The sequence below is a fragment of the Electrophorus electricus genome, unplaced genomic scaffold (assembly GCF_041902795.1).
Source record: "Electrophorus electricus isolate QZ-2024a unplaced genomic scaffold, ASM4190279v1 Scaffold89, whole genome shotgun sequence".
Classification (NCBI taxonomy): domain Eukaryota; kingdom Metazoa; phylum Chordata; class Actinopteri; order Gymnotiformes; family Gymnotidae; genus Electrophorus; species Electrophorus electricus.
In genome coordinates this window covers 52,501-67,500 of record NW_027658806.1, presented here as the reverse complement: position 1 = coordinate 67,500, position 15,000 = coordinate 52,501, and the positions used below count along the sequence as shown (strand labels likewise).

Sequence of the window (15,000 nt, the reverse complement as noted above, 5' to 3'; positions counted from 1 at the left end):
GTACTTGTTCGCTATCGGTCTCGTGCCGGTATTTAGCCTTAGATGGAGTTTACCACCCACTTTGGGCTGCATTCCCAAGCAACCCGACTCCGAGAAGACCGCTACCCTGGCGGGGCTGGGGCCATTTACCGGCCTCACACCGTCCACGGGCTGAGCCTCCATCAGAAGGACTCAGGCCCCCGGCCCGCGCCAGGAAGAAAACAGACTTCCATACGCCACAATTCCCCTCGCCCGCACCCGGACGGGGGATTCAGCGCTGGGCTCTTCCCTCTTCGCTCGCCGCTACTGAGGGAATCCTTGTTAGTTTCTTTTCCTCCGCTTAGTAATATGCTTAAATTCAGCGGGTTGTCTCGTCTGATCTGAGGTCGCTCCCGAGTTCGCTCTGGAGGGTTGCCCAGAAGCGTGAACACCGCCGGGTTAGGGGACGAGTCCCTTTTCACCCGGGCTAACGAGGACACAGGTCGGGACGTCACGGACGTGCCACGGACAGGTCGGCCCGTAAGGAAAACGCCAGAGGCAGAGCCACCCGAACCCCGACCCCCCCACCCCCCCACCGGGGGAGGGGGGGGGGGAACGCATGTAACAACAACCTCCCTCCGCTCGCGCACGTAACGGAACAGAACAGACACCTTTCCGTGATCCGCCTGCGCAGGGGGTGAGAAAAGAAGCGAAAACGTGGGCAGCCAAAGCGGAGAGAACCCACCGGCAGCCACGCTCGCTTCTTTCTCGGGCGCAGGGGACCACGTTCCTGGCCAGGCCAGGAGCGGAGCCGAAACGAACCGAAACGAACCGAAGCGGGGGAGGAGAAGCTTGTGCACGGAGAACGGGCACTCAACCGCAGCGAACCCGCCGACCGGATCTCACCGAGACAGCGACCGGGAACCGTCTGCTTTTAGGAAGACGGAGGCCAGGGGGCACCCCCCCACCTACGAACCTCCAACCGCGGTCCCGCCTGAGAAGGCAGGTCCGACAGATAGGAATAGCGACCCTCAGACAGGCGTAGCCCCGGGATGGACCCGGGGCCGCAATGTGCGTTCGAAATGTCGATGATCAATGTGTCCTGCAATTCACATTAGTTCTCGCAGCTGGCTGCGTTCTTCATCGACGCACGAGCCAAGTGATCCACCGCTAAGAGTTGTACTCTTTTATTTCAGGCTCAGTTTAGGTCTTTCACCACGACTACAAAGACAGGTTTAAAAGGTTTCACCAACCGGTCAGGCGCCCCCGTCTGCGAGTGTTGAAACGGGCGCGGGGTTGCGCTTTGCCCACACGCCCCACGTGGCAGACGAGTCAGTCTTTGAACCGCGGCCCTCCGCGCCCGCCCCGTCCGACCCCTCGAAAGGGGTGGAACTCACGTAGCGTGGGCCAAGCCCTAGGTACCTGCCGGGGGTCCCCCTGAGACTCCTTTCTGAGAGAGAGAAGCAGGGGAACCGGCTGCGCCACCCACCACCACCACGCCCCAGGACGCCGGTGGGCGGACGAACACAGGAAGGGCCATGGCCTGCCCCACGAGGAGCAGCGCTCGCAACCCCCCCCGGAAAGTCCGCTCGTCAGCGAGCAAGGGGACGGGGATGAATGACAAGGACAACAAAATAGGAAAACCCCTCGCGGTGGACGGAGGCAGCGGCCGTGCGAGCGAGAGGGAGGGCGCGGGACGGACCCGTACGACCCGCTCGACTCGCAGGCGCTTCTCCTGCCGGCAAGGTGAGGGGAAACCGGCCTTCGCCCGACGAGCGGGGACGCCGAGTTTTTTGAACGACGCGTCTCTCGCGCTGGAACCCAGAGAATACCGGGGCCTGCGGGGGGGGGGTGCTGAAGGACGACGCGGAGGAAGAGGCGGAGGACGAGGAAGGGGTGGGAGGGACTAGGCTCCTCCTTTATGCCTTCTGTCCAGCCTGACCTGCAAGCGACCACGTGTAACAGCAACCCCGAAGACCCTTTCGACCCTGGGCCCCGACGCGGGGGGACGGCGAAGTCGAGGGGGTCGGGAGAGGAGGCACGCCGGACAGCGTTACCCGTTAATGATCCTTTCGCAGGTTCACCTACGAAAACCTTGTTACGACTTTTACTTCCTCTAGATAGTCAAGTTTGATCGACTTCTCGGCGCTCCGCCAAGGCCCGCGAGGAGCCCCGGCGGGGCCGATCCGAGGACCTCACTAAACCATCCGATCGGTAGTAGCGACGGGCGGTGTGTACAAAGGGCAGGGACTTAATCAACGCGAGCTTATGACCCGCGCTTACTGGGAATTCCTCGTTCATGGGGAATAATTGCAATCCCCAGTCCCCATCACGAATGGGGTTCAGCGGATTACCCGCACCTCTCGGTGTAGGGTAGGCACACGCTGATCCAACCATTGTGGCGCGCGTGCAGCCCCGGACATCTAAGGGCATCACAGACCTGTTATTGCTCCATCTCGCGTGGCTGAACGCCACTTGTCCCTCTAAGAAGTTTGACGCCGACCGCGGAGGGCCGCGTAACTATTTAGCATGCCGGAGTCTCGTTCGTTATCGGAATTAACCAGACAAATCGCTCCACCAACTAAGAACGGCCATGCACCACCACCCACAGAATCGAGAAAGAGCTATCAATCTGTCAATCCTTTCCGTGTCCGGGCCGGGTGAGGTTTCCCGTGTTGAGTCAAATTAAGCCGCAGGCTCCACTCCTGGTGGTGCCCTTCCGTCAATTCCTTTAAGTTTCAGCTTTGCAACCATACTCCCCCCGGAACCCACAGACTCGTGGTTTCCCTCACGCTGCCCGGCGGGTCATGGGAATAACGCCGCCGGATCGCGGGTCGGCATAGTTTACGGTCGGAACTACGACGGTATCTGATCGTCTTCGAACCTCCGACTTTCGTTCTTGATTAATGAAAACATTCTTGGCAAATGCTTTCGCTTTCGTCCGTCTTGCGCCGGTCCAAGAATTTCACCTCTAGCGGCGCAATACGAATGCCCCCGGCCGTCCCTCTTAATCATGGCCCTGGTTCAGGAAACCCACAAAATAGAACCGGAGTCCTATTCCATTATTCCTAGCTCAGGTATTCAGGCGAGAAGCGGGCCCGCTTTGAACACTCTAATTTTTTCAAAGTAAACGCTCCGAGCCCCGTCCGGACACCCAGCCAAGGGCATCCGGGGGGCACCGGGAGACAGGGTCTGAGACAGGCGGTGGCACGCCTCGCGGCGGACCGCCAGCCCACTCCCGACATCCAACTACGAGCTTTTTAACTGCAGCAACTTTAATATACGCTATTGGAGCTGGAATTACCGCGGCTGCTGGCACCAGACTTGCCCTCCAATGGGTCCTCACCCATGGGTTTAGGATACGCTCATTCCGATTACAGGGCCTCGAAAGAGACCTGTATCGTTATTTTTCGTCACTACCTCCCCGTGTCGGGAATGGGTAATTTGCGCGCCTGCTGCCTTCCTTGGATGTGGTAGCCGTTTCTCAGGCTCCCTCTCCGGAATCGAACCCTGATTCCCCGTTACCCGTGGTCACCATGGTAGCCGACTATGGTACCATCGAAAGTTGATAGGGCAGACATTCGAATGAGACGTCGCCGCCGCGGAGGGCGCGCGATCGGCCCGAGGTTATCTAGAGTCACCAAAGCGGCCGGGGGGCCCGAGCCCCCCGGATGGGTTTTGGGTCTGATAAATGCACGCATCCCCCGAAGGGTCAGCGCTCGTTTGCATGTATTAGCTCTAGAATTACCACAGTTATCCGAGTAACGTGTGGAGCGATCAAAGGAACCATAACTGATTTAATGAGCCATTCGCAGTTTCACTGTACCGGCCGTGTGCACTTAGACCTGCATGGCTTAATCTTTGAGACAAGCATATGTTACTGGCAGGATCAACCAGGTAGTTTGCACCGTGGTCTGGGATGAACCACGAGTGACATCCGCCTCCCCTTCCGGGGGCTAGGAAGCAGCGGGTTGTAAGTGCGTGCGCCGTCAGGTCCAGACGCCATACAGGGCTACCCAGGACAGCTTCCGCGGCCAGTGTAAACGTGCACCGCCCTCTGGCCTTCGGACGCCGACCTCTCACCTTGATGCAAAGCTGTCCCATCCGGTCATGCCCGCACCGTACCCCGTCCACCTCCTCCGGAGGTGCGGACGGCCGACTCCAGGTGCTTTCGGCGTTCCCTCCCTTCACGCCGTTTTGATTTTCGTGGGCCGCTGGTGGGGGGACAAGGGAAAGACCTCGTCGAATTCCCTCCCCCCTAGCCTCGCTCAACCTACGTTTCGTGATGTAACCAAGAAGAGTGATTCGTGGGCCCAGGTAGGTTTGAAGAGGAGGCCAACAAAGCAGGGCACTCCCTTCCTCCCAAACCACAGACACCAGTATAGGACAACTGAGTAGACAGACTGGCCGTCTGAGTCTCCCCCAGAGAGTTCTGGGATGGGTTACAAATAACCCCCACCCCCCATCAGAGGCTTGACCCGCTAGAACCAGGGAGGATCTGTCAAAACCGCTCTCCACATCAGAAGTTCTGGATCAGCCGGGGCTGGTCGGCAGACGTCCACCTAAGGCCGTGGCCTAACCCCGTGTGGGGGGATAGCGCTCGCACCCGTACACGTGGACACCCGCTCGTCAAATGGCTGGCTCCTCACTTACCGTAGGGGGAATGGTTTGCCTACCCCTGGCGGGTCTGGTACTCCACTCTACCAAACAAGGAAGCAACACACCAATAGACCCCTGCAACACCGGGCAGCTTTGGGCAGTGTCACTACACTCCTCCTTGTTCTTCACGTTCCTTCCGTGGTGATTTTTTTTTTTTTTTCGTGGCCATTGCCGTGCATGGCTTCCCCATCGCTTTGCATGCTCTCCATTGCCTCGTGCTGCTTCACCATTGGTCTCACCTGGAGACCGAAGCCGCTCTCCCAGTAACCCGATGGTACCTGGCCAGAAAACCCCGTGCCCGATTTCATCTAGGACAAGGGCCAAACCACAGACCGTGCCCGTCCAGGGTCAACCCCTGGTCGGACAGGCCTGGTGGGTCGATACCATGGATGTGGCAGGCCGACGAGAATCCACTGGTACATTTACAAACACGCCCACCCTGGTGGCATGGCTGTACGACCCATCGTCGAAGCACGCTGCGGCGGACTGAGCCATTGGATCCAGTTGCCTGGGCGTACACTCAGCCCAACAGACGCACTCGGGTCGGGGAGAGCAAAGCAGACTGTGTGCCTGGATGTGCCCACTTCCATAGGGGAATCGGCATGATGGTTCACTTAACCCGAGGAGGGCTCCCCTCGCGGGATAAGCACCCCCCTCGGGGGATGGGGGGGGGGGGGCATCCAGAGCACACCACTTTCCGGTAGGGGACAGGCGTTTGATCATGTGTCCGAGGGAGAGCTCCCCTTGCCGGCCGAACACCCCTCGGACTCCCCTTGGGCTTCCAGAGAACGCCACTGGATGAATTTAGTGCTTGGACCCCATTGATTCTCTTTGCTCTCCCATATACCCGACGGGACCTATTTGCAAAACCCCGTGCCAACCAGACCTCCAGGAAGGGGGCTGGCGGCTAACCATGCCCAGCAGGGTGCACCCTGGTCGGACACTTTGGGAGGGTCGAGAGCCTGGAAGTGCCACCCGGGGGAGTAATTCTGATTTCCGTTTTAATGCACTCAGGGACAGCCCGAGGACCTCTGTAGTGCACCTGAGGCGGACTGAGCCGTCGGGTCCAGGGGTCTGGAGTTCGGAACCTCCAGGGTTCACCTGGCTGTTCTCTTAGCCCGGCAGGGTGCACCCTGGTCGGACACTTCGGGAGGGTCGAGAGCCTGGATGTGCCACCCCGACGAGTAATGAGTTTTCCCTTCGTATCTCTTCCGGACCAGGTCCGATTCGCACGAAACTCGCTGGGCATGGCCAGGAGCGCCCCCTGCTGCCCACGCCACCGTCCCCGCGCTTCTACTCCCGAGGGCCGAGGAGACAGCGAAGCGTGGGTCGGGTCGCCTGCTTCCAGGGTCTCCCTGGTACTCTCCAGTCTCCCGAGTCCATCGGGTCCGACCTCGTATTTTTAGCCCAGACGGGGAATGAGAAAGGGGCCCCCGACCGCCCGAGGGCGGGCGCTCGCTTCTCAGCCTAGGAACGTCCGATTCCCACGAAACTTTTACGCCAGACGTTCCTGGCAGCGAGCGCGTTCAAAGGTGACCCGCGCTGCTTCTCTCCTCCCAAGGGCCGAAGAGATATTCGTCTTCAAACCCGACCGGCCCTGTGTTTGCCGCCCCGGCGGTTTTAAAAAATCATAGCGTAAAAACGGTGGGTGCGCTTCGCCTGCCGCTTGGACAGCGTTAAACGGCAGCCCCGGCTCTTTCCAAAGGGCCCTCAACCGACTTTCTGCTCCCAAGGAGCCCAGAGATATGAAACCGATAAATCAAAACCCCGTGCCAACCAGACCTCCAGGAAGGGGGCTGGCGGCTAACCATGCCCGGCAGGGTGCACCCTGGTCGGACGCTTTGGGAGGGTCGAGAGCCTGGATGTGCCACCCCGACGAGTAATGAGTTTTCCCTTCGTATCTCTTCCGGACCAGGTCCGATTCGCACGAAACTCGCTGGGCATGGCCAGGAGCGCCCCCTGCTGCCCACGCCACCGTCCCCGCGCTTCTACTCCCGAGGGCCGAGGAGACAGCGAAGCGTGGGTCGGGTCGCCTGCTTCCAGGGTCTCCCTGGTACTCTCCAGTCTCCCGAGTCCATCGGGTCCGACCTCGTATTTTTAGCCCAGACGGGGAATGAGAAAGGGGCCCCCGACCGCCCGAGGGCGGGCGCTCGCTTCTCAGCCTAGGAACGTCCGATTCCCACGAAACTTTTACGCCAGACGTTCCTGGCAGCGAGCGCGTTCAAAGGTGACCCGCGCTGCTTCTCTCCTCCCAAGGGCCGAAGAGATATTCGTCTTCAAACCCGACCGGCCCTGTGTTTGCCGCCCCGGCGGTTTTAAAAAATCATAGCGTAAAAACGGTGGGTGCGCTTCGCCTGCCGCTTGGACAGCGTTAAACGGCAGCCCCGGCTCTTTCCAAAGGGCCCTCAACCGACTTTCTGCTCCCAAGGAGCCCAGAGATATGAAACCGATAAATCAAAACCCCGTGCCAACCAGACCTCCAGGAAGGGGGCTGGCGGCTAACCATGCCCGGCAGGGTGCACCCTGGTCGGACGCTTTGGGAGGGTCGAGAGCCTGGATGTGCCACCCCGACGAGTAATGAGTTTTCCCTTCGTATCTCTTCCGGACCAGGTCCGATTCGCACGAAACTCGCTGGGCATGGCCAGGAGCGCCCCCTGCTGCCCAGGCCTGGCTCTGGGCCTGGGCACACTTCATTCACTTTGTACCTTTAAATCATACTACTACTACTACTACTACCACCAGAATTCCAGGGCCAAGAGGTCACACAGTCATGCACAGCAAAGTAGCTCTGGGCCTGGGCACACTTCAAGAAGTTTGACCCTTTATATAAGCCTAGAAATAGACTTCCAGGCCCAAGAGGTCAAACACAGTCATGCCCAGCAAAGTAGCTCTGGGCCTGGGCACACTTCATTCACTTTGTACCTTTAAATCATACTACTACTACCAGACTTCCAGGCCCAAGAGGTCAAACACAGTCATGCCCAGCAAAGTAGCTCTGGGCCTGGGCACACTTCAATCACTTTGTGCCTTTAAATCATACTACTACTACCACCAGACTTCCAGGCCCAAGAGGTCAAACACAGTCATGCCCAGCAAAGTAGCTCTGGGCCTGGGCACACTTCAATCACTTTGTGCCTTTAAATCATACTACTACTACCAGACTTCCAGGCCCAAGAGTTCAAACACATTCATGCCCAGCAAAGTAGCTCTGGGCCTGGGCACACTTCAAGATGTTTGACCCTTTATATAAGCCTAGAAATAGACTTCCAGGCCCAAGAGGTCAAACACAGTCATGCCCAGCAAAGTAGCTCTGGGCCTGGGCACACTTCATTCACTTTGTACCTTTAAATCATACTACTACTACTACTACTACTACTACTACTACTACTACTACCAGACTTCCAGGCCCAAGAGGTCAAACACAGTCATGCCCAGCAAAGTAGCTCTGGGCCTGGGCACACTTCATTCACTTTGTGCCTTTAAATCATACTACTACTACCACCAGAATTCCAGGGCCAAGAGGTCACACAGTCATACACAGCAAAGTAGCTCTGGGCCTGGGCACACTTCAAGAAGTTTGACCCTTTATATAAGCCTAGAAATAGACTTCCAGGCCCAAGAGGTCAAACACAGTCATGCCCAGCAAAGTAGCTCTGGGCCTGGGCACACTTCATTCACTTTGTACCTTTAAATCATACTACTACTACTACTACTACTACTACTACCAGACTTCCAGGCCCAAGAGGTCAAACACAGTCATGCCCAGCAAAGTAGCTCTGGGCCTGGGCACACTGCAATCACTTTGTGCCTTTAAATCATACTACTACTACCACCAGACTTCCAGGGCCAAGAGGTCAAACACATTCATGCCCAGCAAAGTAGCTCTGGGCCTGGGCACACTTCAATCACTTTGTGCCTTTAAATCATACTACTACTACCAGACTTCCAGGCCCAAGAGGTCAAACACAGTCATGCCCAGCAAAGTAGCTCTGGGCCTGGGCACACTTCATTCACTTTGTGCCTTTAAATCATACTACTACTACCACCACCAGACTTCCAGGGCCAAGAGGTCAACCACAGTCATGCACAGCAAAGTAGCTCTGGGCCTGGGCACACTTCAAGATGTTTGACCCTTTATATAAGCCTAGAAATAGACTTCCAGGCCCAAGAGTTCAAACACAGTCATGCACAGCAAAGTAGCTCTGGGCCTGGGCACACTTCATTCACTTTGTACCTTTAAATCATACTACTACTACCACCAGACTTCCAGGCCCAAGAGGTCAAACACATTCATGCCCAGCAAAGTAGCTCTGGGCCTGGGCACACTTCAATCACTTTGTGCCTTTAAATCATACTACTACTACCAGACTTCCAGGCCCAAGAGGTCAAACATAGTCATGCCCAGCAAAGTAGCTCTGGGCCTGGGCACACTTCAATCACTTTGTGCCTTTAAATCATACTACTACTACCAGACTTCCAGGCCCAAGACGTCAAACACAGTCATGCCCAGCAAAGTAGCTCTGGGCCTGGGCACACTTCATTCACTTTGTGCCTTTAAATCATACTACTACTACCACCAGACTTCCAGGGCCAAGAGGTCAACCACAGTCATGCACAGCAAAGTAGCTCTGGGCCTGGGCACAATTCAAGATGTTTGACCCTTTATATAAGCCTAGAAATAGACTTCCAGGCCCAAGAGTTCAAACACAGTCATTCACAGCAAAGTAGCTCTGGGCCTGGGCACACTTCATTCACTTTGTACCTTTAAATCATACTACTACTACCACCAGACTTCCAGGCCCAAGAGGTCAAACACATTCATGCCCAGCAAAGTAGCTCTGGGCCTGGGCACACTTCAATCACTTTGTGCCTTTAAATCATACTACTACTACCAGACTTCCAGGCCCAAGAGGTCAAACACATTCATGCCCAGCAAAGTAGCTCTGTGCCTGGGCACACTTCAATCACTTTGTGCCTTTAAATCATACTACTACTACTACCAGACTTCCAGACCCAAGAGGTCAAACACAGTCATGCCCAGCAAAGTAGCTCTGGGCCTGGGCACACTTCAAGAAGTTTGACCCTTTATATAAGCCTAGAAATAGACTTCCAGGCCCAAGAGGTCAAACACATTCATGCCCAGCAAAGTAGCTCTGGGCCTGGGCACACTTCAATCACTTTGTGCCTTTAAATCATACTACTACTACCAGACTTCCAGGCCCAAGAGGTCAAACACAGTCATGCCCAGCAAAGTAGCTCTGGGCCTGGGCACACTTCATTCACTTTGTGCCTTTAAATCATACTACTACTACCACCAGAATTCCAGGGCCAAGAGGTCACACAGTCATACACAGCAAAGTAGCTCTGGGCCTGGGCACACTTCAAGAAGTTTGACCCTTTATATAAGCCTAGAAATAGACTTCCAGGCCCAAGAGGTCAAACACAGTCATGCCCAGCAAAGTAGCTCTGGGCCTGGGCACACTTCATTCACTTTGTACCTTTAAATCATACTACTACTACTACTACTACTACTACTACTACTACTACTACCAGACTTCCAGGCCCAAGAGGTCAAACACAGTCATGCCCAGCAAAGTAGCTCTGGGCCTGGGCACACTTCATTCACTTTGTACCTTTAAATCATACTACTACTACTACTACTACCACCAGAATTCCAGGGCCAAGAGGTCACACAGTCATACACAGCAAAGTAGCTCTGGGCCTGGGCACACTTCAAGAAGTTTGTCCCTTTATATAAGCCTAGAAATAGACTTCCAGGCCCAAGAGTTCAAACACATTCATGCCCAGCAAAGTAGCTCTGGGCCTGGGCACACTTCAATCACTTTGTGCCTTTAAATCATACTACTACTACCAGACTTCCAGGCCCAAGAGGTCAAACACAGTCATGCCCAGCAAAGTAGCTCTGGGCCTGGGCACACTTCATTCACTTTGTGCCTTTAAATCATACTACTACTACTACCACCAGAATTCCAGGGCCAAGAGGTCACACAGTCATACACAGCAAAGTAGCTCTGGGCCTGGGCACACTTCAAGAAGTTTGACCCTTTATATAAGCCTAGAAATAGACTTCCAGAGCCAAGAGGTCAAACACAGTCATGCACAGCAAAGTAGCTCTGGGCCTGGGCACACTTCATTCACTTTGTGCCTTTAAATCATACTACTACTACCAGACTTCCAGGCCCAAGAGTTCAAACACATTCATGCCCAGCAAAGTAGCTCTGGGCCTGGGCACACTTCATTCACTTTGTGCCTTTAAATCATACTACTACTACCACCAGACTTCCAGGGCCAAGAGGTCAACCACAGTCATGCACAGCAAAGTAGCTCTGGGCCTGGGCACACTTCAAGATGTTTGACCCTTTATATAAGCCTAGAAATAGACTTCCAGGCCCAAGAGTTCAAACACAGTCATGCACAGCAAAGTAGCTCTGGGCCTGGGCACACTTCATTCACTTTGTACCTTTAAATCATACTACTACTACCAGACTTCCAGGCCCAAGAGTTCAAACACATTCATGCCCAGCAAAGTAGCTCTGGGCCTGGGCACACTTCAATCACTTTGTGCCTTTAAATCATACTACTACTACTACTACTACCAGACTTCCAGGCCCAAGAGGTCAAACACAGTCATGCCCAGCAAAGTAGCTCTGGGCCTGGGCACACTTCATTCACTTTGTACCTTTAAATCATACTACTACTACTACTACTACCACGAGAATTCCAGGGCCAAGAGGTCACACAGTCATACACAGCAAAGTAGCTCTGGGCCTGGGCACACTTCAAGAAGTTTGTCCCTTTATATAAGCCTAGAAATAGACTTCCAGGCCCAAGAGTTCAAACACATTCATGCCCAGCAAAGTAGCTCTGGGCCTGGGCACACTTCAATCACTTTGTGCCTTTAAATCATACTACTACTACCAGACTTCCAGGCCCAAGAGGTCAAACACAGTCATGCCCAGCAAAGTAGCTCTGGGCCTGGGCACACTTCATTCACTTTGTGCCTTTAAATCATACTACTACTACCACCAGAATTCCAGGGCCAAGAGGTCACACAGTCATACACAGCAAAGTAGCTCTGGGCCTGGGCACACTTCAAGAAGTTTGACCCTTTATATAAGCCTAGAAATAGACTTCCAGAGCCAAGAGGTCAAACACAGTCATGCACAGCAAAGTAGCTCTGGGCCTGGGCACACTTCAAGCACTTTGTGCCTTTAAATCATACTACTACTACTACTACTACTACTACTACTACTACTACTACTACCAGACTTCCAGGCCCAAGAGTTCAAACACATTCATGCCCAGCAAAGTAGCTCTGGGCCTGGGCACACTTCATTCACTTTGTGCCTTTAAATCATACTACTACTACCACCAGACTTCCAGGGCCAAGAGGTCAACCACAGTCATGCACAGCAAAGTAGCTCTGGGCCTGGGCACACTTCAAGATGTTTGACCCTTTATATAAGCCTAGAAATAGACTTCCAGGCCCAAGAGTTCAAACACAGTCATGCACAGCAAAGTAGCTCTGGGCCTGGGCACACTTCATTCACTTTGTACCTTTAAATCATACTACTACTACCACCAGACTTCCAGGCCCAAGAGGTCAAACACATTCATGCCCAGCAAAGTAGCTCTGGGCCTGGGCACACTTCAATCACTTTGTGCCTTTAAATCATACTACTACTACCACCAGACTTCCAGGCCCTGGAGGTCACACCTTCATGCCTAGCAAGGTTGCTTTACACCTGCGCACACTTCAGACCGTTTCACTCTTTTAATCATTCAAAGTACCACATTTCCAGACCCAAGAGGTCACAGAATCATACCCAGCAAAGTAGCTCTGGGCCTGGGCACACTTCAATCACTTTGTGCCTTTAAATCATACTACTACTACCAGACTTCCAGGCCCCAGAGGTCAAACACAGTCATGCCCAGCAAAGTAGCTCTGGGCCTGGGCACACTTCAAGAAGTTTGACCCTTTATATAAGCCTAGAAATAGACTTCCAGAGCCAAGAGGTCAAACACAGTCATGCACAGCAAAGTAGCTCTGGGCCTGGGCACACTTCATTCACTTTGTACCTTTAAATCATACTACTACTACCAGACTTCCAGGCCCAAGAGTTCAAACACATTCATGCCCAGCAAAGTAGCTCTGGGCCTGGGCACACTTCAATCACTTTGTGTCTTTAAATCATACTACTACTACCAGACTTCCAGGCCCCAGAGGTCAAACACAGTCATGCCCAGCAAAGTAGCTCTGGGCCTGGGCACACTTCAAGAAGTTTGACCCTTTATATAAGCCTAGAAATAGACTTTCAGGCCCAAGAGGTCAAACACAGTCATGCCCAGCAAAGTAGCTGTGGGCCTGGGCACACTTCATTCACTTTGTACCTTTAAATCATACTACTACTACTACTACTACTACTACTACTACTACTACTACTACTACTACCAGACTTCCAGGCCCAAGAGGTCAAACACAGTCATGCCCAGCAAAGTAGCTCTGGGCCTGGGCACACTTCAAGAAGTTTGACCCTTTATATAAGCCTAGAAATAGACTTCCAGGCCCAAGAGTTCAAACACATTCATGCCCAGCAAAGTAGCTCTGGGCCTGGGCACACTTCAATCACTTTGTGCCTTTAAATCATACTACTACTACCACCAGACTTCCAGGCCCAAGAGGTCAAACACAGTCATGCCCAGCAAAGTAGCTCTGGGCCTGGGCACACTTCAATCACTTTGTGCCTTTAAATCATACTACTACTACCAGACTTCCAGGCCCAAGAGTTCAAACACATTCATGCCCAGCAAAGTAGCTCTGGGCCTGGGCACACTTCATTCACTTTGTGCCTTTAAATCATACTACTACTACCACCAGACTTCCAGGGCCAAGAGGTCAACCACAGTCATGCACAGCAAAGTAGCTCTGGGCCTGGGCACACTTCAAGATGTTTGACCCTTTATATAAGCCTAGAAATAGACTTCCAGGCCCAAGAGTTCAAACACATTCATGCCCAGCAAAGTAGCTCTGGGCCTGGGCACACTTCAATCACTTTGTGCCTTTAAATCATACTACTACTACCACCAGACTTCCAGGCCCAAGAGGTCAAACACAGTCATGCCCAGCAAAGTAGCTCTGGGCCTGGGCACACTTCAATCACTTTGTGCCTTTAAATCATACTACTACTACCAGACTTCCAGGCCCAAGAGTTCAAACACATTCATGCCCAGCAAAGTAGCTCTGGGCCTGGGCACACTTCAAGATGTTTGACCCTTTATATAAGCCTAGAAATAGACTTCCAGGCCCAAGAGGTCAAACACAGTCATGCCCAGCAAAGTAGCTCTGGGCCTGGGCACACTTCATTCACTTTGTACCTTTAAATCATACTACTACTACTACTACTACTACTACTACTACTACTACTACTACTACCAGACTTCCAGGCCCAAGAGGTCAAACACAGTCATGCCCAGCAAAGTAGCTCTGGGCCTGGGCACACTTCATTCACTTTGTGCCTTTAAATCATACTACTACTACCACCAGAATTCCAGGGCCAAGAGGTCACACAGTCATACACAGCAAAGTAGCTCTGGGCCTGGGCACACTTCAAGAAGTTTGACCCTTTATATAAGCCTAGAAATAGACTTCCAGGCCCAAGAGGTCAAACACAGTCATGCCCAGCAAAGTAGCTCTGGGCCTGGGCACACTTCATTCACTTTGTACCTTTAAATCATACTACTACTACTACTACTACTACTACTACTACTACCAGACTTCCAGGCCCAAGAGGTCAAACACAGTCATGCCCAGCAAAGTAGATCTGGGCCTGGGCACACTTCAAGAAGTTTGACCCTTTATATAAGCCTAGAAATAGACTTTCAGGCCCAAGAGGTCAAACACAGTCATGCCCAGCAAAGTAGCTGTGGGCCTGGGCACACTTCATTCACTTTGTACCTTTAAATCATACTACTACTACTACTACTACTACTACTACTACTACTACTACTACTACTACTACCAGACTTCCAGGCCCAAGAGGTCAAACACAGTCATGCCCAGCAAAGTAGCTCTGGGCCTGGGCACACTTCAAGAAGTTTGACCCTTTATATAAGCCTAGAAATAGACTTCCAGGCCCAAGAGTTCAAACACATTCATGCCCAGCAAAGTAGCTCTGGGCCTGGGCACACTTCAATCACTTTGTGCCTTTAAATCATACTACTACTACCACCAGACTTCCAGGCCCAAGAGGTCAAACACAGTCATGCCCAGCAAAGTAGCTCTGGGCCTGGGCACACTTCAATCACTTTGTGCCTTTAAATCATACTACTACTACCAGACTTCCAGGCCCAAGAGTTCAAACA

General features: G+C 53.3%; 3 non-coding genes across 3 annotated transcripts in view; all 3 read right to left on the bottom strand.

Moving 5' to 3' along the window:
* The window catches only part of LOC145656751 (28S ribosomal RNA), a 4,149-nt gene extending 3,781 nt beyond the window's left edge, over nt 1–368 (bottom strand). The window contains exon 1 of the ribosomal RNA XR_014122346.1: nt 1–368. This exon is cut by the window's left edge and continues 3,781 nt beyond it. This is a non-coding gene — a ribosomal RNA (28S ribosomal RNA).
* A 615-nt stretch (nt 369–983) lies between these two features.
* Nucleotides 984–1,137, bottom strand: LOC145656749 (5.8S ribosomal RNA). Its single transcript, XR_014122344.1, has one exon. It is a non-coding gene; the product is annotated as a 5.8S ribosomal RNA (ribosomal RNA).
* An 882-nt stretch (nt 1,138–2,019) lies between these two features.
* On the bottom strand, nt 2,020–3,858 carry LOC145656740 (18S ribosomal RNA). The gene has a single exon (XR_014122335.1). It is a non-coding gene; the product is annotated as an 18S ribosomal RNA (ribosomal RNA).
* Nucleotides 3,859–15,000: the final 11,142 nt, after the last annotated feature.